Source organism: Cyanistes caeruleus, chromosome 2, assembly GCF_971803275.1.
Source record: "Cyanistes caeruleus chromosome 2, bCyaCae1.hap1.1, whole genome shotgun sequence".
Classification (NCBI taxonomy): Eukaryota; Metazoa; Chordata; class Aves; order Passeriformes; family Paridae; genus Cyanistes; species Cyanistes caeruleus.
In genome coordinates, this window is record NC_141702.1 from 118619671 (window position 1) to 118644302 (window position 24632).

Here is a 24632-nt window from a genome sequence, read left to right on the forward strand (position 1 = left end):
GTTCCTACTGAACACAGGATTTCTACTGGTGGCAAAGCAGATCTGTTTGGAACTTTGGCTGATGCTTAATAACTTCATAGATCAATGTAGGGTTTAATTGATGGAACAGATGGAACACAGACTCTGCAGCATTAAAGAGTTGTACTTAATGCATTGGAATAACTTGGGTTTAAAATGTTCCCATAATTGTCTGGGCACTTTAACCGTGGCATGAATTCTGTCAGATATTTCCACTCATCCTGATTTAAAAGTTTTTAATACAAGTTCGTAAATTTGATGAGATCTGGTTTTCATAGTGGGGGAAAAACTTACAAATTTAACAAAAAGCAGAAAAGTTTTAAAGAGAGCTGCTCTTGGTAGGACAGAGAGCTAACAAAGGTAATTCAGTTGTGAGGTCAGCAGGACATACTGAAGTCCTCCCTGCTCACCAAACGATCTGAATATGCATTTAGATCATTTGATGAAAACCAGTGATTTGCACAGGGTCTCCACACTCAAGAACAACACTGAGCAAAAGAGCCAGATCCACACAATTAAGGATAAACATATCTTAAAATTACATTTTTGCTTTGGATTTCTGTCCACCTTTAACATTAATTACAGGTGATTATGTATATACAAGAGGATGGTGAATTTGTTGATAAACCAAGATTTCTCTTCAAGGCTGATTGACCCTGAGGTTTTCTTGAAAAATTACTCTTTCCAGCAGCACACAATAAATGGTAATTTGATAATAATCTCTCATTTATATCAGTGTAGATAGACAAAGTTGGACCAGGCCTGATCAGTCTTTCTCTGAAGAAAGACCAATAATTCATATAAAGTGGCTGGGGCAGGCATGAGGGTGGCAGGGGGATGTTGAATGTTGAAAAATAATATGAACCTACTCTAATTTGCTATTATTCTGCTTTCAAGCTACAAAAGGCAAAAAGGCAATGCACTTATTACAATTTGCTTCCCATTACGTTACTGTGAATTACAACATTTGCTATGGAAAATAAAATAGGGACTGGGAAATTCATTCAGGCTGGATTATATCTTCTGGACAAAGATAAAAACACACAAGTTGTGCAGGGCCCAGAGTGGCCTCAGAGAGTCTCAAATGACTGAAAAAATACCTAGCCATCTCCACCAGCTCCTCTTATGGTCACTGTAGCACTGTTTTTGTGTGATCCTCGTTCTCTGAAATCCCAGGCAAGGATGGGCTCCCTGTGCTGTTAATTGCTTTCCAGTGGGATAAGTCCACACCACCTCCAGGTACAATCCTGTGGGATGGTTCCTATAGTCTAAGCCATTCCATTGTGACATCACATCAGCCCCAGTCCACCCTCATCTCTCTGAACATCTGTCTTGTAAACAGCACAAATAGGTTGACATAAAATGCTCTAAAAGGGCAGCCTTAAAAGACTCCAGTCCTCTCCAGCCATATTTTAGAGGCACCAGATGCCTGAGAAGCACAGAACTCCGACTGATTTCCAGTACAGTGAGATGCTTGGGAGTTTTCAAATCCCATTCAGCATCTTTTGCATCTCCAGGAGCACAAACACCAAAATAATCTGTTCCAGCGCCCTTTAAGACGGAGACTCAATATGGCATTTCCCCTTGGGGCTGATCAGCACAGCACAATTACAGGGTAAGTGTCAAGTTATCCTTTCCCTTTACAGACATTCCCACATGGAAAAAGGGGTACCCAGACAGCTCCCCCCTCACACTCCAGCACAAGGTGTAGGTGCCCTACCCAGAAAACCCTGTCTGGTTTTGTACAGAACTGAGAGGAGCTACCAAACCACTCACTCATCCAAAAGCACAGCTGTGGTTATCTATGGATAAACTACCCAGGAATTAGATCACTCAGAGCAAGGAATAAACAGGATAAACACCTCTGCAAAGGTGCTCCACAACCCTTTGAGACACACCTCAGCTATCTTGTTCTGCCTTTCTTGCTCCATCACGTTTTTATTTTATTTTCAATGAGCAAACAGCAACCCCCACTCCACCCTAATAACAATGGTAATTCACAATCAAAGGGACACCCCCACCCACATGAACATTCACATTCATCTGCCCTTCTTATGCAGGTAAAGTTGTTTTATGGGTTGTCCATGGAGATACAGCCAGACTCTGTCCCTGCACAGCTTCCAACAGAACACAGACCCAGTGTAAACGGTGGCATTTCCATTCTGTATGAAATTCAATGGGCTTTTCATCTTCAGCATAAACCTAAACTAGTTCAAGTCAGTGTGTGGAGGCGCCTCTGCCACGAAGCAGCAGTTTGCATTAAAATTACATTATATTGTTTTGACATGTCTGAAGCAAAGGTTAAAATCATCTTTTTGCTGGACATTGTTTCTGTAATATTGCCCCGCTGCAGAGCCGCAATACGAACAAGCCCAGGATGATGTGAAATATTTCTGATACAAATTTTATTTTTATGTGAAACTATTCAAATGCTGCTGTACAACATGAACTACGTGAACCAAATCAAATCCTCAGGTCAATTCCTTCTTCCGAGTGCTCCTTAGATAACAAAGTCTTGTTCTGCGAATCTGTTCAATATATTAAAGTTGATTCACTCGGACAGTGTGTAAGATATAATACATTAATCTGGGCCATTTCAATTTCTGAGGCTGGGACTATAAAACTGGTGTGCTGCATATCTAATTTTTTTTGAATACCTGATTTATGCATCCCTCTGATGCATAGTGTCGATGGTATGGCGGATGCGGCTGCTGCATTAACAACGGGCTGCATCAGCACTCAAATCTTATCTTGTTAAATCAGACAAATGTAGCTCAATGAAAAGGAAGGAATAAATGCCTGGGATGGTTGAAAGGAGTGAATTTTAATCCTGTTTGTTAGGGGACTTTCATGGTGGGGGCTGAGTGACTGAGGCAGCAATGTCCACCAAGAGCTTATGGGACTATGAATTATTACATGCTCACACATACAACTACACAGGCAGAGTATACAAAGACACAGTTTTTCATTTTATTCCTACACAGACAGGTAAACATCCCCACACTGACATCCATCCAGATACAAACACACACCTCTATAAAACTGCAGAAATAAATGCCTTTTAGGAAAAGCAGGTCTGTATTTACAAAGTGTAAATTTCCATCTCTCTCGGATTCACGAACAACCATAATTGCTTCTTTGTATATAATTTATCATTTTATGCAGGGAAACAAAAGTTCTCACATGGCCTAAGTATCCAGGAATAGATTAGATTTTCAGAGTAATTATATATGTTTATATGATTTTGTGGCTGGATGGAGTACTGCCAGCACTCTATACACAGTCAATATTAATTCTCAAGGAAAGAAAATGTTCCTGTGTTTGCACAATCAACGAGACCTTTAGAAATAAGCTTTCTGCCAGCCAAGGAAAAGTTTCAATGGCACACACTCTGCAGCCTCAGCCAAGGTATTTACAATAAATGGAAGGTATTGTCAGAATTAATTCTTAGGGAAGACCCTGAATCACTCACTGTAATTTGAATTCCCTTCTCTAGTAAACTCTCCTATTTCACCCTCAAACCATAACTTGGTAAAGAACCTTCGTTTGTCTATAAAAATGTATTTGGGAACAGACAAGGATCACAAAGCTCTTCTACAAGGCAATGACCAAGGCAGCCTCAGCAGCATAAAGCCTCAGTCCATTCAAAGCCAGCTTAAACCCGGAATTATTTAATTGGCTCAAAAGTAAAATTTCATGCCCAGTAAAACACTGGAAATATATAATTTAAGGAGGCATCAGTTCAGTACTTATTACTTTCCCCTCGGCACAAAGACTAATTATAACAGGAAAAAAAGTCACAAGATCCCAATCTCTGCAGCCTTTTCCTGTGTCCAAAACTACAAGGTCAGTTCTCCATGTGTGCCATCATTCCTGCTTGTTATGATGTCACAAACACTGTTTGCAATGATGCAGTACTAACCAGGAGCAGGACTGAAAAGAGCCTGTTGTGCTCAAATACCCTCTGTGACAACTCTCCCATCTGCAAAAGACCTGGGACCAAACCCTTGAAAAGAAATGGGAATGCTGTGTTTCATTTCCCTTCCGACTGAATGCAAAGACTCATCTTTAAATTCATGAAATATAAACATTTTAGAGTTGCTATCTTGAGTTAACTTAACCCAGCCTTAAAAAACCCAGTAGTAAAGAGAAGCGGTGATGGAGGCCCAGACATGACAGAGCCAATTCATTACAGACCTTTTTGATCCAATTATCCCGGAGAGGTTGGAAACGCAGCCCAAATATGTGCAGTGCAATGGAAGAGAATACAAATAAAGGCCACGTTCCCACTTTTCCTAAAAGTTCCAATGGCTTCCCTCTATCCCATGCATATTAACAAGTGTGCAGATCAATTCAAAGCCTTATTTCTCTTTTGAGAACAAAGGGGGAAAAGCACATTTATACCAACAATTCCAAATCTAAGTAAGAAATACGAGCTAATGGTTCTGACTGCTTTGGAGAACTGTGCTGCCAGGAGGGAAGGCTCCACTTCCTCACTGGCCCAGTGTGCACTGCACAGTCTGTAAAGCCAGGAGACATCTTCCAGGGGGAGACAGGCAATGCTCTTTGTGTGTTTTTGGGGATTTACACTCAGCATCGTGGGCATTCCAGGGAGGACACGCCTGAAGTCCTGGTGGCTGCCAGCCCCGACCACTACTCCTGTTCCCACTGAGAGCCCTGCTCAGGAGAAGCAGCAGAGAGACACAAATAAAACGGCCAAACCTTGGGGAAAATACAGATAAAAAGAGCAAATCAAGATAATTGTGTTAATTATCATAATGAAGGGAAGATTTTGTGTTTGCATGAAGGCTCCCCCTCCCCCATCACGTGCACGGTGCTACGGCCGCATCCAGGATAAATGAGTTCCAGGCCTGGCTGGATGCTCAGATTTCTCTCAAAGTGGCTCCATTACATGTGTGTCCCCCAGGGTCAGACTGCATTAGCAGACTCCTTTATTCCATACATGATGAACTAAGGATTTGGCAGAGTGTGTTCCAAAAATCCATTTGCGACAGGCATTTGCAGTGTCCACAGGAACTTCAGCTCACTTTAAAGCAGGCTGGGGGGTTCGACTTGTTTTTCTTTTTTTATTATGTTTCCATTGGTAGAAAAATAAACCCTGAAATGTCTTTGAGGTCATGGAACAGTGACCCCATTGGCTGGGCTAATTTGATTGTGCCAGAACAATAGCACTGTACTCCTCTGCCAGCCAAGTGCATGCTAATTATGCGATTTGCCCTTGATAAGACCTTGGTGGGTCATTCAGCAGTTGTGATCTGTCACTGACTTCTAATCATGTATTATCGTCTGGGTGAGTCAGAATGGTACCCTAAGCTTTCTGTCTTTACAGCAATGTGGCACTCTAATTACCTTATGCCAAGTGGATATGCAGAGACTGAATTAAGTGATCACTGTGATTGCCTTCAAAATCTTCTCTTTATCCTTTGTGTTGCTTCTCTGCAATTTACATTTTAAGATGCCGAGAAGCTTTTGGTGAGACTGAAAATGCCACTCTAAAAAAAATTATGATTTTTTAATTTCAAAAAATAAAAAGGCATCTCAGCAATTCCTAACAGTATTTAAATGCTGCTAAACAATGTACCTCAATAAGACTCTCTCAGTAAACTTGTTGGAAATTATAAGACATCCTTTACCTTTTAATCTGCAGCCAAAAGACAAACAAAAGGAAAGCAGTCTAATCTCTTCCCAAAGTTTTAACAATGCAGGATTGCTATATAATATGTAAAAATTAATTATAAAGTGCTTTTCCACATTGATTCTGCCTGTGAAGTGTACACATAGATATAACAAATACTACAGAGCAAATGTAAAGCTGGAAAAGCTTCATTGCTGCGCTCATCATGTTCATTAATAACAGCAAAGATGGGTTGATTGACCCTGGGAGTCTTAGAAATTCAGGCACAAATTCCTCACCTATTGGCTCAGGGTATTCGGTGGCAATTCAAGGGATCTATGAAAATGCTCCATATTTCAGCCAGGACTTTAAAAACCAGGGGTTGTAGCTGCACTCTGCTCCCCTATTGTTGCATAGCAACTCTCAAAAACTACAAAGCAATCTGTTAGGGTAAACCAGTCCCATTAACATCTGTATTTGCCCCAAGAATGATCTAATGCCTTTTGCAATGAAAACGTGGTGATATGTCTGGAGGTTAAACAAACAAAGTAATGATTTATAAAATTTGATAAGATGCATTTGTCTGAATCAGCCTTGAAAATATGAACTCTGAAGTGCTACTTGAAAGTTGTCATAAAACAGACAAAAAAACCTCACAATGTTAAATTTATAGTACCACTAACAGAAAATAAGGATTTTCAAAGCTTTTCTGTATTGTCTGTCAATATTGCAGTATAATTTTTTTTATAGAAACAAACTGGGGGGGGGGGGGGGCAAAGTCAATAAAAACCATAAAGCACAATTGAGAAAAAATTGCAAGCCTTATTTTCCTCAAATCACATGATGCCCAAGCAGCATTATTTGCTGAAACCTTGGTTTGTTTGGGGGTGGGAGGGGGGAGGAGAGAAAGAAAAAGAGAGAGGCAGAGTGCCTAGAAATAAGATGCAGTCCCTGGGTGGCAAAACAAAAGAGCCCAAGAAAAAAAAAAAGAAAAAAAAGCTGTAGAAAGTTGACACAGTCAAGAATAATGGCTAAATCTATCAAGTTTGATCAGGTCTGCTATAATGAAGTGGAGCTTCATATTCCAAGCAGGGACAATGAAGACAGAAGTCAGGCTCTAGAAATGTGCTGCTCACTTTGTGCTTGGAATATGCAGCAGCCAGCAGGGAGCCACAAGATAATTACACAGTATTTGTGTGGTTCCAGGGAGCTTCCTGCGCAGGTTGAATGCCCGCGCTATATTAAAAGGCAGCACAGTGAAATGTTTTTAATGAATATTTTTGTCAGGGAAAGAAAAGGCATTTGAATGATTTTTGTGTATGCAGGGAAGGAGAGGTGGAACATCACTGTCAAAATACAGATACCTTTGTTTATATTTACTCCATTATTTACAGTTTTGAGAGCCTGATGTGTCTTCAATAATACAAATCACAATGCCAGCTTAATGTTATTTAGGGCTAATCTCACTCACAGTCCTAACTAATGTCTGCTGTTAGTGTGTTCCACTAAAATCCTGCCTCAACTGCCTTGAAACTACTTTTATTTTTATTTCCAGTAGGAGCTGAAATGTTTAGACACATTTAATCAGAAAACTCAAAGAAGTAACACAGATGTTGATACTTACTATTCAGTAGCCCTTGGCAGTGATAGATTTAAACCATGAGAATACATTATTCCAGCACTCTGTAATTCTCACCTAACAGATGTGAGTAATCCACTGAATTAAAACCCCCAGACATGAGACTCATAAATGCTCCTTCTGCAGCACGAGCCATCGCATTGATCACAAAACCTGGACTTGTGGAAAAAAGTTCCTTTCAAAGGCCTTTTGGAGGCCCAGATTGCAATATTCTCTACACCTAAGCCAGCCCCTGTTCTGCTCACAACCAAATCCCTTCTGGTACACACGGCCCAAGAAAATTTGCTGTTCTGTGCCACTCAGCATCCTCGTGCAGGGCTAAACCCGGCCCTTTGGATTCCACAGCATCACCCTCCACAAGAAATACAGGAACAAACACCCACTTCCTGTTCCAGGCAAGTCTGTGAGGGGTTGTTTTTTATTATTTTTACAATGAAAATTAATTTTTAAACAAATACAATGGCCAGCTCTATAATTAAATCGTGATTCAATAAAGTCCCTGTCTGAGAAAGGAGGCCCAGGAACCTTCATGTCCTCGCACGCAGGACCAGCATCTCTGCCTGCACTGCCCATCTCCCTCCCACCCAAAATGCACCCCTGGACTGAGGGGATTTATCACAAATACCAAACAAGAAAGCCACAAAGTTCTGTTTTGAAGGATTTTCCTAGCAAAACCAAAAAAATGCAAATAATTTCTGGACAACGTGGAAACAAGGAATGCAATTAAAAGGAGTCATTCCTTTGGTGATGACGCTTCAGGTAGCCCACAGCAGCAGGAGACACAAAGTTCCTTCACATCATCAGAAATACAGGCAACTTCCACCCTTGCACATTTTTAACTCTGTGCTGACAAAAATAATGAATTTGATAATAGTCCTGGAGAAACCATAATGAAATGGGGTGATGCTTCACCTGAATTCAGATATTGAAGAAAACAACCTCATGGATCAAGATAATGCAGCCAAAGAGGTGTTTGGTTTTCTTTTTTTTTAAAGTACATTTGCAAATTACTGAACAATTCTGATATTGTCACTGATTTTACAATTTTAAGTCTCTATGAAGAAAGGTTATTATAGAATAGCTATGGGCACAAATTAATTGCCAGCATAGCTCCAGTAATTTCCTGTTTGCTACTGGGTTTATGTGCATCTAGAACTTGAAATTTATAAAACAAACAAAACCCCTTTAAACTCCAAGTTGTGAAAATTATTCCTCAGAAATTCTTTCATTTTCAATTCAAATATTTGCTTCTTGTATATTTTTATTTTTTAAGAGCTCTAAATTAAACTTTCTTGAATCACTGAGCACTTCACCTCTGCTACCTGCAGGGACTCATTCTGCCCTTTTGAACATGAGATTCACCAAAGGAACAAATCTTGATGCAAAAGGGAATAAAAGGGTTTCACATATGTAACACCTCCCCCTTTTTTTGTTTGCATTCCTATTTTAGCAACACTCTGTGGTAGGATTTCTGCCATGATCAAAGGGCTACACTGGAAATACCTCTTTCAGAATGATCAGTGCTATATTTTTGCCAAGGAACTGAATGCGATTTCTGCTCCACTCTTTGTCTACAGCAGCTCTAATTTAAAAGGAAATCTTTCAATTACCAGATGAAGAGGTAAACAGCTGTCACATTTGGAGCCTGTGTAAGCATTATAACCTACATTCCATACCCCTGAGCAAAGAAACCCAGAGGAACTTCCTCCACCACAAAGAATGGGACCTAAGTGAGAGTTTTCATTTTATTTTTGGCAAGTTGGTAAAAATTTTTGCAGCTTTAAAGGCTCGAGCCCACCTCTTAAATGGAAGGGAAATAATAATTACTCCTTTGGACCCCTGGCTGTTGGAGGTTGCCTTTTGTGATTAGGCCAAATAGTCACAACTAATCAACCACGACAAGCTGTGCTTGCTCCGTTTCAAATAGTTCACTCTACCAAATCTGGTTTTGAGTAAGTGAAATATCAAAGATTACACCTCAGCACATCAGAACTGAGCTCTCCTCCACCCACCACAGCACTCTGAGCTCGTGCTCTGTGTATGCAGCTCATTTCTGTTTCACTGTTGTTACAAATAAGCTGAAAGAATAATAACCTCGTTGGGTCAGATTCTCATTCTCGTTCCGCCTGTCCATTTAATTCCATGTAAGCCAGTGCATTACAGCAGATTTGCAGCACTCAGAGTGACAACAGGACTCACTCAGGCCAATAGAATCCACTTGGGTTCTCAAGTTGGAGTGAGAGCAGAATTGTGCCTCTAACACAGAAATCTTAATACCAGCCTCGCTGTGCACCCTTTTCCCTTGCAACAGCCATGTACACTGGGTAACGAAGGCACAGCTCCTTCTTGCACGTGTATATTAAACAGTTATTTTGCCAATATTTATGTGCCCATATCCCTGGGTACAAACAGAGCCAGGGATATCAACCATAGCTGTTGCATGAGATGAGCTTTGTACCAAAGGAAAAAAGGCTCCTCTCCATCTCGGATGCTTTATTTTATTCAACCAGCTCTTTTTCACATTGTTATATCCAGTGAATGTAGCACGGTTGGATTCAGAAGAGAACCTTAAGCGTTATCATAATGCTTAGAAGCAATGGCTTCACACTGTATAATCTATCAAAGGTGTCAGATTTACAAAATGCAGATTTTCTGTCAAATTTGGGCACTATAAGCACTGTATCTTTTCACTAAGGTGCTGACTGCTGTTTTAATGAGGCCCTTTGGTGGCTGTAAAAAACTGAAAGGAGAGGATTATAGGGGTTACCCTAGGTATTGTCTATTTGTCTTACAAATTTCACACTAACTACCAATTACATCGCCATAAACCTTTTGGCTACTTCAAGCTATATGCCATATAATACATAAAAAATACGCTGTGTTAACCTCTCCCATATTATACGAGTAACTACAGCCACTGATGCAAGTAACATATCTAATGAAGCCAATAATGAGCCTCTTTAAAAGTAGTCTTGTTATAGGAATAATATTAGAGCAGTTCAGTTAAAGGCTAAGGTCCATTATGGCACGCTTCCTATGTTCTCTGGTCCCAGGGCTGAAAAGATGCTGACATGCTAATTCAGGCTCAAGAAGGGCATTAATCTCACAACCTTCTACTTGTCATGCTTAATGGGACATCCTGCCTAGGTGAAATGAACCTGATGTATTCAGGTAAACATAATTTAATAAGGGGGAAGAAAAAAAAAAATAAAGGAATAGCCAGGGTCCGACATAATGGGAAGGGGAATATTTACAATTTATTTATGTTTATATCTCAGCAGAGAGGATTGTTAACATTCAACTGAGAATTAAGCAGTCTAAGAAAAGGGCAAATAATGCAGGATTTGTTTAAAACACAACTGCTGAAATATTGGTGCATTTAAAGGAACACGCTAATTTGGAGGAGGAGGAGGAAGGGATGTGCTAATGTGGGGCTTGGAGCACTTGAGTGTAAAATAGAGATCTGGAGCTATGGAGTCTGATATTTAAAAGGCAAGCATGAATGTCAGTGCATAGCTGTAGATCCTCTTTGGGCTGTCATCAATCATAAGTCTAATAAGCTTCCTAAAATTACGTCACAAGGTACAGACCAGTACCAGTGGCAGCAGCAAAAGCAGCCCATGCCCCACTCGCAGCCCAGGTGGGAAAGGCAGGACCCACCTCCCAAACTCCCCAAAGCACAAGGAAAACACACCTGGACACGGCGTGCAGGGGCCTGGTGGTCCCTGCTGCTGAATATACAGATGGTAATTGTGGCCATCCCTTGGATTAGCAGAAGATCAAAGTATAAAAAAATATATTGTCAGCTACACAGGAAAAATGGATTCATGAATAGCAGCCACGTACCCAAGAAAGCCAAAGCATTGGGTATGAGGCTGTAGGATAGATTTATTAGGTTTAACCCCTAGGAGAGGGTCTTTATTTCCCTCAAATTTGTCCTTCACTGCCCTTAAAGTCTAAAGGTTGCTCTACGTATTTCTGCTCTGGGTGAGGAAGCAGGAAGGAATTATCAGACAGTCAAAAGGAATAAAGCTATTATAGATGCTCCTTGGTAAATGGAGAAAGCAGAACCCCCACTCCATTGCAGAGCAGCGCTATCATTCCCAACTTCTGGGCCTTCTTTAACAAACCACAGCTTCATTCCTTTCATTCCTGTACGGCCCAAACATCACTGCAGCATCAAAAGCTCAAAGGAAAAACTCTGCAAGTTCTTTGGCTGTTGTCAGGTTTTAACTGTAGCCACTGGCTAACTGAGCAGAGAGTGTGTCACATCACCAGGGTAACAGTGATGAGAAACCAGAGAGAATTAGGTAACTATCCCAGTGCTGTGATTGTGGAACAGCTGTGTTCCAGTTGTGTCCTGTTCCAGAAAGGGAACCAAACCCACCTTCCTCCCTACAGTGACTCCTTCTGCTGGACAGGCAGATCCCAAACCACCCTTGTTTCACAGCACTGAGAAGAAACCCAAACTTCACTTTTAAGCAGCAAAACCCCCCAGGTATGGAGAGAACACCATTCAGTGGGGCCCCTACAGGCTCACACACACAGGCATTAATCTTGTTAAGCCTCCAAACACACGCTCCAAATAGGCCTTTGCTGCCTCGACAGCTCCCAATGCACCTTTTGACCATAAACATCTGGGTATTTTATCCAGGCTGATTTTTGCAAGCAGTTTCCTCCAGAGCCACTAAGGCAGGCTGTTGCAATGGGGCTCCTTGGTGCTATTAGGTGCTGGCCGTGCTGAGCTGGGCTGGGGGCTGTGCAGATGAACTGCTCCACAGGGAGCTGCAGGAGATGCTGCTGCTGCAAGGCACAAACCTTCCTGGAGCTCTCAGGTGCACAGAGGAGTGCACTTGCCATTAGAGAATTTCACAGGGAGAGGCCTGTTACCTGGGAAAGCCGATCCTGGGACCAGGACCCTCTTTGGGGGAGATGATGTGTCAGGAGGAAGCAGCCTCAGGAGTCCCAGGCAGCCAAAGGCCACAGCGACAAGAGGCACTTGTGCCAGGTACAGTTTGGGTTTGATGTGCATCTTCCCATCCACACAAACCTGAGTCTGCCAAAGGATGCCCCAAAGAAATCAGCAGTTCAGAAATTCAACCTGCAAGTGTTCACTTGTTCCCAGCTTCAGCTTGCAAGACATTTGGAAGTGGAGGCCAGTGAGATTGTCCCAAAAACACTGTCAGGGTTTGCTGATCCCTCACAAAACCTCCCCCTTAGAGTTAAGGAAAAGACTCAACCATATTCCCAAATTTGACTGCATTCTCTCTCCAACAGATACTTTTCCAGCCTCTTTCTTGAGGTTCCCTGGGTGCCAGGCAGCTCTCCCTTCACTTCTCAAGATTTTTTTTTTGCTCCCCATCCAAATGGGAACCATGTTCTGCTCTCTATAAAATCAGCTCTGCAGAGCTGGATAAAATATGTCACCTTAGGCACCTGAATTAATAGTTTGGTTATGTACTCTGTTAAGTCTTTACTATAGATCAGCATAACTGTGCCAGACAGACAATTCTTTAGAGCTATCATTTTAAAAAGGTGCCAAAGCTAAGGGTCCTTTGAGAGCCCACTGAATTACCCAGATTAACAAAAAAAAGAAGCACAAACTACCAAAAACAGACTTTTTTTTCCTCCTGCAGCTTTCTTCAGTACCCCTGGAAATATAATACAGTGGAAAACATTGGCAGGAATAAGCAGTTCCGTGGAGTTGCTAAAGCTGCAATTAATGTTAATGAAGCTATACCTTATACAGAAAGGAGCCATGGAATAAATAGGATAAGCAAGAAAAACGATTGGCCATTGTGCTCTTCTCATGCAGTCCATCAGGGTATTGCCTCTGCAAAGCCATCTTGATTTGAAACCAAATAAACCAAAATAAATCTGCACGCAGGTGTTCCTTGGTGCAGGAGCACTGCAAGTTGTAACGCAAACAGCCTAATTTTAGCTTCTACGGGGAGAGTGAAGTAAATTTACTGCTCAGCGATGCATCGAGCGCGGGGAGGACACGAGCAGCAGGAGCTTCCAGCAGGATGATGCTATTAAGGCAGGAAGACTTCCCGCGGCTGTTAAGGAAGTAGTGGAAGGCAGGTGATGGAAGTGGGGGTTTGCCAGGCAGCCACGGGCCCACTGTACATGTTAAGTTGTTGTTTTCTGCTCAGCTAAGCAGCAGAGAATTGATATGTTCGCAATGAAGTGCAATGACAATTAAATTGTAACTGACCTACATGTTACCATCATTACGCTTTCTCTTCTTTACTGCTTTCCCTCTTATTTAATCACACAGTATGGGGCTTTTATTAGGCTGTAATGTTAAAATCTTCATCCATTTAGCCATAAATGTTTGACTGGTTATCTATCAGACTTCCCTGCACTATACAAACAAAACCATTTTGCTGAATCATTGTTGACTTGTTTGTGGCCTAATTTAATGAGTGTAATAACTTACATGACTACCCAGTTAACATTTAGGAGCCCAGAAAAGACCTGCTAGCATGCAGCAAGCTACTGTATATGTTTTCTATTCCTATCACTCCTCTTTGCAGTAAATTTTATACAATAATATGCACTTCTTGCAAGGCTGTTTTTGCTTTTACTCAAGCCCAGGTTGCGTGCTCCTCAGCCAGGCTGCAATTCTGAAAATCAAGGGCCTCAAATTTTAAGTGGAGTTTCCTGACTCTAAGAGTCAGGTAGCCTCTTACATAGACATCAAAATCAAAATATCAAGCACAAGAAGCCTCAGCACATGTCCACTGCTCTGTGCCCATGCAGGAAACCTTATTGAGGAGAAAAATGAAACCAGTTTCTAGCAATGACACAGAAAAAGGTCTTGAAATTAAAAAACTACAGAAAACTGAACCTGATTTCAGATGAGGTGAAAGAAACGTGGCTGCTTTATGACATTCATGGGCCAGGCCCAGGTGTTTGGGCCTGGGCCTGCCTGAGGAAGAAGGAGAGGATCCCCTGAGCCCAGGGAACCCACAGCAGCAGTGTTCATCTGTGGTATCATTTTTACTCCATTATCCTGGAAATAAACCCCAAACCTTCTTGTCACTACCTGCACTTTCAGATTCATCTGACAGCCCTGCAGATCAATTAAGTAACAAATGAGAGTCTCCATATTCATACACTAATTTAACACATACTTGGCAAGACAGAGGTGTTTTGCTGCTTGCGAGGCCATAACTCAAACACCAATACATGGAGGGTGACAATTTGTGAAGTGCAAACGCTGAAATTTTCCATTTTCCACACAAAAATATCATTTCAGCGTGACAAAGGGATGGCACCAATTATATTTTATTGCAGGCATCCTTTGTTAATGGCAATGAATCAAGCTGTACTGGGGAATTGCAGTCTCTGCTATAAAAGTGACTCTGGCCCAGGTAAATCCCAAAGCATGGAAGAGCCTCAGTTGTCCCTCAGACACATTCCAACAACTCTCCTTTATTCACAGGAGAAACTAACCCCAAATGCCATCAAAACAGATACCAGGGTCACTTGGAACCCCTCTGAGTCCATATGAAAGGACTGAGCATGAGCATTTTCAACTTAGGAGAAATCATCATGTATGGATCTGCCATTTTATAAGTATTTTACCTAGATTTCTGTATTTTTTATTGAATGTCATGAACTTACAGTAAAATTTCTTTAAAACAAATAAAGCAGCTAATATTTGATTATTTATATTTTGGTCACTGTTTTATCATAAAGGCTTTGGGAATTTTGTTCTTTCAAGTCTACAGTGTGAAATACTCTCTCTTTATCAGTAGCATAATACTGACCTAGGAAAATCACAAATTATTTAACTTCAAGAACGGTTTTTGGAAAGATACCTGAATTCAATACACAGCTCTATTTGGTTTTAAAAACCCTTTAAAGACCTCAGTAACAGCAAAATGGGTAAACTGTCAAAGAGGAGTGCATTTCAAAGCCTTTGCAGGACCACGATTATGAGTTTTATTTTGAATGGATAGCAGCACACACCATGTAGCCTGGCAAATCATGCTGAAGATTTCTATTATTAAATCCTGCAACCTTAAATATTTGATGTTTTTTCATTAGTGTTTCTGACTCTCCTTCTATTCCATTTGTAGGATTGAAGAACAGGGCTGGAAATAAAAAATCTGATGGAACAAGCTTCTGACTCACAACTTTTCTGCTCTTCCGTCTCATTTTGTTTTTTACTTTCTCAACATGTCACAAAGTACAACCTGGAGAACTTTTAGGCTACAGCTCAGACAACAAAAAAAAACAGAATGCTCCATGCACAGGACCCAGCCCTGTGGAATCCCTCAGGAAATGAAGGTAATATTCATAAACATTATTTCTGCAACTTCCTGAACAGAGAACTTGAAAAATCCCTACCAAAAATTTAATCCTATATTATTTCTTCCAACTTCAGTCACTGCTGTTTGTGCCATGTGGAAAACTGAGGCAGGTGATCTGGGAGTCACAACAAGATCGAGGGAAAAATCTAAATGCTTTTTTTACTGGATGAATATACACAAAAGCTGGATAATGTTAATCCTTGGGTTTTGTAAAAAGAAAACTGCCTCCCAAATCCCACAATCCCGAGACAGGAAGTGAACCCCACAAGCACACAAGTCCCTGCCTCAGTCTACAACTGCTGTGTACTGTGCAGAGCCAGGTGGTGCTTGCTTTAAAGCTTTCCTCTAGGTCAGGATCACTTCGTGATGATCCTTGTGGGATATTCTGATTTTGAATCCAGGAGCACCCTTTGTCACCCAGCAGCCCCAGGTGTCCCAGCCATTGTCCCACTGACTCCTCTGTTCTGACACTATTGCCCTTCTGGCTCTATCAACCCCTCTCTGAAGCAGATTTACTCTGGTCATACACCTTAAACAACCTGAACTACCTCAAAATATCCTTCCTGTTATTGGGATGAGGCAGGTTGGGAATGAACTCTGAAATTCTCTTGTTGGCACAGCCAAAGGGTCATGTCAAACATCTACATATCTGAATAAACGTGCACAATTCCCAGAGTTCCTCCCTTCCACCCCAACTCCACAAATGTACTTTAATTATTTAATCAGTTTGGTTGAAATTCAAAGTAGCAAGTTGTTTGTTGCTACTTAACATTCCTTATAAATTGCATTTATTAGTTGCAGGAAGGAGATTTGCCATTGTTACAGTAATTTAAATTGTTACCACATGGCTACAGACTCCTGCTAAGTGGTGGGTTTGGGTCAAAATCAGCTCCTGAAAGATCTTCAAAAGACATTGGAGATAAGCTAACCAAACTTTGGTCCAGGAAGTTACAATTTATCAAAAATGTAATGCACCATGGATGAAATATTCATTGTAAGCAGCACATAACGCAGTCCATGAAATGACATCTTAGCATCCCTCACTCCAGTCGTATGGAAGTTTGCTGACAGGGCAGGGTGATGCTCCACTGATATTTAACAGTCCCAGCTCCATGGTCCTTTGTGAGACTGCAACTTCATCCCCTCCAGCCCGTTCTTTCCCAGCACTAAATCAGTCAGCTTTGACACACGACACTGTTCCAGTCCCTTTACTCAATTTTTATGCTGGAGATGTTTTAACTTCCCAATATTATTAACTTGGAAAGCAACTGAGGAAAGAATCTCCTCCCTTCCCAATTCTCCCTGCACTTCTTGGATACGTGCACACCCTCACGATGAACCCTGGCATCCTTCTCCCAGTCCTAAGGAAAAGGATGGTCTCTGCTGGGGGTCACTGGAGAAATTTTACAGCTGAAGACTCTTTAACCTTCATGCAGCACAGAAAAGAATACATCAGCACCTCCTATAGGAAAATTTGGATGAATGCCACACATAAAATAACAAAATAAAATAATAGATTCATCTTCCTGCAGCTAAAGATAAATATTAAATAATCCTATCTGCTTCTGGCTGAAAATTAATTTCTTCTAAGGCAAATAGTGTAATACGTATGTGCGTTTCAATTCCCATTTGGCAAGAAGCCTATTTTCAGTCTGCAGTACATAGACTTTTGGAATACCAGAACTGCGTTCATCACAGACACACTTAAACAAATAAAATCTTCCTTCGGGTACCAATTCGCTGTGGTCTAGTAAAATATATATATATTTCAAGCCATCAGTGTTTCTACCAATCCAGATAGCCAAATTAGAAGTTTTTTGTTTAATATTTAATTAGTCTGGCAAACCCCTCCAGGAGGGTTAATCCCCAGCACCCAAACTGCTCTGCAAAGCAGGACCACAGACACCACCCACTCATGCCACACAGACAAACGTCTGTGTTTTGGGATTGAGCCATCCCTGCAGCACTTCTGATGAACTCATTGCCCAGGAAAGGACAGGAGAGCAAACACAGAAGTCCAAGCACTGTCTCCCTGCCTCTGCTCGGACAGAACATCTCCATCTGCCCTTGCCTCTGTCAGTCCCGCACTGCTGAGGGACTCCACGAGCAGGGATTTGCTGTGCAGTAATCACGCTCAGCTCCTGTGTGTGACTTGCCAGGTGAAGTGTTGTGACAGCAAGCCTGACATGCCATGATATTGTGCAGTCTTGTCAGCTTCCTGGGAATGCACATTCTTCTCTTCCCACCAAAAACCTCTTCTGTTTCAGAGCAGCATCCAATTGTCTCTTACAACACCCTCCAAAGAACTTCTTTCCCATAGCATGTTCCAGGTGCATTTTACCCTCTCTTACTGTTAAAAACCTCAGCCTCCCTGTGCTTGGAGGCCTGAGGAATAGGAATTGCTCACTGCCCAAGGTTGGAGAGCCTAGATATTTTTTCAGACCCCATCCTTGCCCATACAAGCACATGAATTTACAGGTTTTCCTGCCTGTTCTTCACTCAGACCCTTTTACAGCCCAGCCTGGGCTCTAACAAAGTCTGTAGCATCCAATTCCTTCTCTGAAAACTTCTGGAGATCTCTTGATCTCAGTCTCTTAGCCAGGACCTATTTGGCAGTACCCAAAGTAGCTGCTCTGATGCAGGATGCACAGATATTAGACCCAGCTACCATGGTGATTGATAGTCTAAAAATATCCAACTCAGCTGCACTGACAGATGGGTTAAATATGCGGCTGCACTATACCTGGATCACAATCTGTTAGCATGAGGATGCAGATAAGGACCAGCAAGTGCAGCTCAGTTTGGGAACTTCAAAGAAAAATGCACAAAAAAGCATCTATAAACTCAATGTTATGGAACTGTACCGGTCTAATATGTTAAAAAAGCTTCCTTTTCTCTCCTTCTGCTCTGGAAGCTCCACCTGGTCATTCTGCACTCGAGGAGATGACAAACATGCCAATAGCAGGGGTAAGGAGGAGGAATCCAGCTCTTAGGAAACACAAACATGACAAAGCATTTGTTGCTGCTGCTGAAATTTGTGTATCTAAGCATTCTGTGAAGTCTAATGTGATCTTAGGCTGCCTGCTGCCTTGGAAACTAGTGGTCAGATACTCTCAGCAGTGGGCATAACCAGTGAGAATATTTTCATTAGATGAAATTTCATGGAACTGAAATATTTCACACACTGGCTTCAGTGAATTTCTGTTAAGGACCAAAAAGAGAGAGCACTCCTTGAAAATCACAACTCCACATCCTGGTGGTTTGGACACAGGGATGTTGGAGCTCTAGACTCAAATCCCTGTTGGACCAAGTGATCTGGAATTAAATCAATTGCACTTGAAGCCAACAACAGGCCAGCCAGACTGCTAACAGAGAAAGTCAAGAGATGCAATTCTCAGATATAAAAGAGAAACAAATAAATCCAAACACATACCTATTTTCCACATTGTTTGACTCTCTCCATTGCAAACCTGAATCTTTGAGAATTCAAGTAAAATTCATCCACGTGCCCAAAGCAAAACACTTGGATTTAGAGATGCTAGTACAGAGTAACAGAGCCAAAAACTACCAAAACATCAGGTAATGAGGGTTCCACTTCCTAATAATCTTGCTTTGGAGACACAGAAATTCCTTTTCCTCAGATACCATTTTAAGGCTACGAGACTGAAGAGAATCTTGTTATTGTAGGAATAAGCAAATATCAAATTAGCAAGAGAAAGTTTATTTGGATCATGAGGTGGATTTCTACATAGCCCACCTCTACAGCACAAGGACTGGAGTTCAGAAAGCAACTCTGCTGCATGGGGCAGCTGCCAAATGTTGCCAGATATTCTTTTCCTCCAGGCAGCAGCTTGGAAGTGAGAGCATACATAAACTGGGTGTGGGCTGTCCCCACAGCCTCCAAGGGCTGGGAAAGGCATTTCACTTCCCACAGCCACTGTGATTACAGGGGAAGGACCCATTTGCAAAGCGCCCCCTTCAACCCACAGAGCTGCCACTGCAGCTCGCTCATCCCAGGTGGGATCACAGCAATGGGCTAGGCTGGAATTGCAGTGGCAAGATGCTGCAAAGTGCCTCTGACTCTCCATTAAATTAATGCTCTTTATTAAAAACGTCTTTTCTGTCACTTGCATTTCTTTGCATGCAGATCTGAACGTTCCTGGGATTTCTCAAGGTCAGCTGTGCAGGGGATGTCCCTCTTTCATACTGCAACCCCCTGAAGTGACCATTCCCCCTTCTGGCTTTGGGCTCAGAGCTGCCCTTTGCAAGCAGCAGGTGGGTCACACTCTCCAATAACAGCCATTAGGTATGGATGGGATTTGGATTTCAGCGTATTTGTATGGAAATCACCCTCACAGTGTCATTTTACTCCTTATAAATCACTCCAATACCAGGCTCATAAACCCAAGTGGTTGTAGAGAACAAATAAATACGGATGCATTGCTGGAAATGCGCAACAAGGAATGCCGCTGGACTGTTCTCCGAGGGCTGCGGTCAGCACAGGAGAGGTTTTCCACCCACTCCTTCCTTTTGGAGCCATCCTGTTTCTACAATTTCAAATTTAATACTTTTTCTAATATATTATACGTTACCTCCCATGTATTTAAACTGTACTTAAAAGCATGCTAAGAACTGGTAATTCTTTAATGGTTGTTCACTTACAAGCGATTGTGGGTCATTACACAATCATTTAAAGGGCATTAATGAGAACCATTTAATGGTTTTAGTAGAATATCATTGTAAGGGACAGGGGAAAAGTTACTGGCTGTAAATTTTTATGACCATTTCTTACAAAACGTATTACTTTAAAGATTTATGTACGTAACAATGAGTACAATAAAAGCCATGCTAAAAATAATTTGAAATCAAAGTAATGCATATAGATAAGGTCCCACTTGCTGCAGTTTTCAACACAGAAAGATTTTCTCTTTTCTTTTAGAAACCTTTCAACTTGCAGTGCAGCTTCAGCTCTCCTTTATGAAAAATCAGAGCAGAAAAAAAAGTGCTCAACTCTACATTTTAGCAAGGCATAAATTGTCCTTTACGGTCCATATTTTATTTTTACTTTTCACTCCTTGTTTTGCATATAAAGTCAGTATTTTCTCACTTTTTCCTCAGATAGAGCACAATAAGACAACTTTTAACCAGAATGCAAGGAGAATAAGGAGAATTACTTCCATAGCCATCTCAAACTGTATGTTTCATTGGCTTTTTATAAATGGAAAATAAAGAAGAACTTGGCTATTTCCCCACATGGAAATTCTTTATTACTGTACTAGACCAGAGCATACCTTCAAAACTACAGAAACTTATTTTGAAAACCATTCATATGGATGCATTAACCTTATTAAAGTGCTTTAATAACAAAACAGTCATCATATTATGCCTGGTTTTGTCCATTTGTGATTCCCATGGAATATCTAATGAGGAAGAGAATGCCCTTTTCCCCAGTATTCTTGCATAAGTAGGAGAATATTTCTAATTAACAGGCAGAGTTAGTACAGCACATGAATTGAACTCAACCATATCTCTAGAAATGCTGATATTTTTACTGTTTGCATTAAGTAAGGATTGTATTTCTCCCTGAATCTGACCCAGTACCATTACCAATAAGATTAAGATTTAAGATAACTTCGTCAAAAGATAGTGAATTATAACTTTTAATTAAAGCGTAGAAAATAGTTTCTTTAAAACAAACACGATAATACTTTCAAGATCGTTAATATTTTATATAATGAACAACAAACCCAACCTGAATATTTTCAAGTGTGACACTGCAGAGCCAAGGAAAGGGGATTTTTCAAAACTTCAAAGCAACAAACACAAGCAATGCAGCTCATCTGCAGCTTTTGAATGTTTGGAAACACTGCTCTTTCACAGGGGGTGTTGTTGGCCCTACACTCCCCAAAATTCAGTTTAAATTCTAACTGAGATGACATAGATATCAGTGATTTATGAGGTGATGGTTAGTACTGTGTTTTCTTTCACTTTTTACTGATTTGGTCCTATTTTGAAACAACTGAAGAAATTTAGGAGCTGGACAGATCTGATTCAGTTTTGTGTTTGTGTTTGAGCCTGTGTACAAAGCAATGATTAATATGGTGTGAAATAGTGGCTGTCTCACCTTTAATACAGATTAACATTTGATTGGCTTCTCAGGAATTCTTATTGCTGTGAATCCTTGAGCTTAATCTCCAGAATCCCATTTAATACAAGAGCAGAATGCAACTGATTTTATTTAAATTGTAAATGCAAGGTCTGTGCAAGTCTCAAGTCCAACTCCTGCAGAAATCCACGGGGTATTTCCCTGTATGAGGCAGCAGATGCACCTTTCCTCAAGCTGTCCCAGGATTCTGTTCCCTGAACGAGAAGTGTCACCCACATCCAACTGTGTCACAGCCATAAAACAGGGACTGACCTCAGCACTAGGATGAGATCAAATCCCCTTTTACCTGCACTGGGAGTTATAACCTGCATTTCTGGAAACAAAAGGGTGACACACTAAAATCAATGGACCACTTCATTCCCTGGTTTTGTGATCCTGCTCATTATTGGCATTTTTCACCTCTCTCTCACATTTTATTTTTCACTGGGTATTAATCACTGCTAACTGTATTTTCCCCTACCAATTCTTCACCTCATCAGAAAACAGCACCTGCACTCAGAGCACAAAATTAAGAGATTCATAAAAATCAGGGAATGAAATGGCACATTGGTTTAGTGTGTCAGAGTTTCACCTCCAGGAACAGAGGACTCTGAAAGGGAAAGGGGATAAAAAATCCAAGAAGCAAAAACTTAAAGAGAATATCAGAAACACAGACAGGAAAATGGGCAAAGAGGATGAAGATGGGAACATACAAATGAAAAGGCAAAATTTGGTTGGATCAAAGATTAAGGACTACATGACACTATTTTCTTCATACACCTGCACACGTTTCCATGTGCCACAGCACACACTAAGATGTGGAGAGAGACGAAGGCAAAGCACTGAAATTGTTCACTTTTTTCTTATAGCCCCGCTAAAAGAAGAGGAAATTGAATGCCATAAATATCTTCAAACAATAAAGTTTTGATTTACAGAGAGAAAAGCAAATAAATTGTGAGTAATGATTTGAGGTTGTAGAGGTCTCCAAGCACTACATGATTTCTATTTGTCATGTGTGTTTCAGTATTTAGATTCACTCAAGTACATTCAGAACACACATTCTGCTGAGTTTTCTGAAGGCATTTGGCTTGCACTGAGCTTTTTCCTCTCTCCTTAATCAAATACCAACATGGACTGCACAGGCACCTTTGTAATTGCAAGACAATATGGGTTTGTTGCAATTATTGACTTCACACACACACACGAGTGCCTCTTCTTCACAGCTTTTTGAATTTAATCATGTTTACTGATGATCCTTTGGCTACTCATAAAAACAGAGACAAATATCTCCACAACTGCCTTCGTTGTGAGCAGCATTCACATAGAGCTTTAATCCATTGCCTTGTCCCTAAAATTGTTTCAAATAGCCAGGAAGCTGCCTACAGTTCTGAGTTTCCTCTTCTGTCTTTGCACAAGTAAAGAGAAGGGATGGAAAATTAAGAAGTATGGAATTCAAAGATAATTAATTTACTATGTATTTTCAAGGTACCAAACTTTAAAATACCTGTAACTGCTTTTTTCAGCTTTCCATCAAAGTAGCTGCCAATACCCACAGCACAAAAAATGAAGGGACATTTGCACAGAATCTGGGAAAGCCAGAGAGACATTCAAAGCAGTGCCAGTTTGGCTCCACTGATCTGATCCATGACATCTTTAATGCAGATGGGCCAACGTCCTGGAAAGGTGACTGGGGATTGATCATGGAACAGTTTCATTTGGGAGAGACCTTAAAACTCATCCAGTTCCAGCCCTCTGCCACAGGCGGGGACACCTCCCACCTGTAGGTGGAAATTCAAGCTCTGGATTTCAGACGTGCAAAATGTCTTGCTCAGAAATGTATTTTCCAGCAGAAAATGCAGAACTTGAGCTGTTAATATCTGATCTACAGGGTCACCAAAAGACAGAAGGGACATTTACTGCACCCTAGAACATTCAGAGATTCTTCATCTGCTGATCAATAAAAACTATTTTAAGATACAACAGTGGTGAAAGACAGAAATGCTTTATGAAACATGATTTTATTACAGAGTGCAAAATTTCCATGATGGGGATCTCATTATATAAATGGACCCAGAGCCTACCAAACCCTGGAGCCCTGGCTGTGTCTGGCTATTACCAGGATACAGGAATGGTTGCCACAGGGACACAGATCACCATCACTGTCCTGCTGCAATAACTTCCTTGGAAAAAAATCACTGGTAACTTCTGAGAGAAGCTTCAAAGCCAGGAATTTGGGAAGAGGAGGGACTTGTGAATGTAATTCACTCAATTCAATCAAGGCACATAGTGATCAAAACAGCTTTAGAAGTGTCTCCATGACAATCTAGGACAGGTAGGGAAGATCCCTGCATTTTATTCAGCCTGGAAAAGTGAGAGCTTAGGGGTGACCTAATTGTGGCCTTCCAGTACCCGAAGGCAGTCTACAAGAAAGAGGGAGAGGGGCTGTTTACAAGGGATTGAGTGATAGGACAAGGAGAATGGATTCAGACTGACAGAGGACAGATTTAGATTGGATATTAAGAACAAAATCTTCCCTGTGGGGTTGGTGAGTCCCTGGCACAGGCTGCTCAGAGGGGCTGTGGCTGCCCCATCCCTGCAAGTGCCCAAGGCCAGGCTGGGCTTGGAGCACCCCGGGATAGTAGAAGATGTCTCTGCCCACACCAGAGGGGCTGGAATGAGATGGGTTTTAAAATCTTTTCCAACCCAAACCATTCTGCTACGGTTTTGATTTTATGATTTTGACTTAGGATCTCGCTCTTCCCAGCACTATCAGCAGACATTGCTGGTACATCACTCTGAACTTCTGGTATAGCATCTCTGCATTAAAAAAAAAGTCCATTTCGACCTGTGTGTGGATAATTTCACCACACT

The 24632-nt window shown here is 41.2% G+C and overlaps 1 protein-coding gene and 1 long non-coding RNA gene across 8 annotated transcripts in view; one reads left to right on the forward strand and one right to left on the reverse strand.

Annotated features, from left to right (window-relative positions):
* The window catches only part of LOC111926423 (uncharacterized), a 237871-nt gene that overhangs the window by 203596 nt on the left and 9643 nt on the right, over nucleotides 1–24632 (reverse strand). The gene's annotated exons all lie outside the window — the stretch shown is intronic.
* Nucleotides 1312–22713, forward strand: LOC111926429 (uncharacterized). 3 transcript variants are annotated; one of them, XR_002862931.2, is made up of 5 exons: nucleotides 1366–1633; nucleotides 15383–15593; nucleotides 18531–18583; nucleotides 19764–19891; nucleotides 20011–22713. It is a non-coding gene; the product is annotated as an uncharacterized LOC111926429 (long non-coding RNA). The 3 variants fall into 3 exon arrangements; XR_002862933.2 differs by lacking the exon at nucleotides 18531–18583 and having other exon boundaries at nucleotides 1312–1633; nucleotides 20011–20991; XR_015282475.1 differs by lacking the exon at nucleotides 18531–18583 and having other exon boundaries at nucleotides 1362–1633; nucleotides 15494–15593; nucleotides 20011–20991.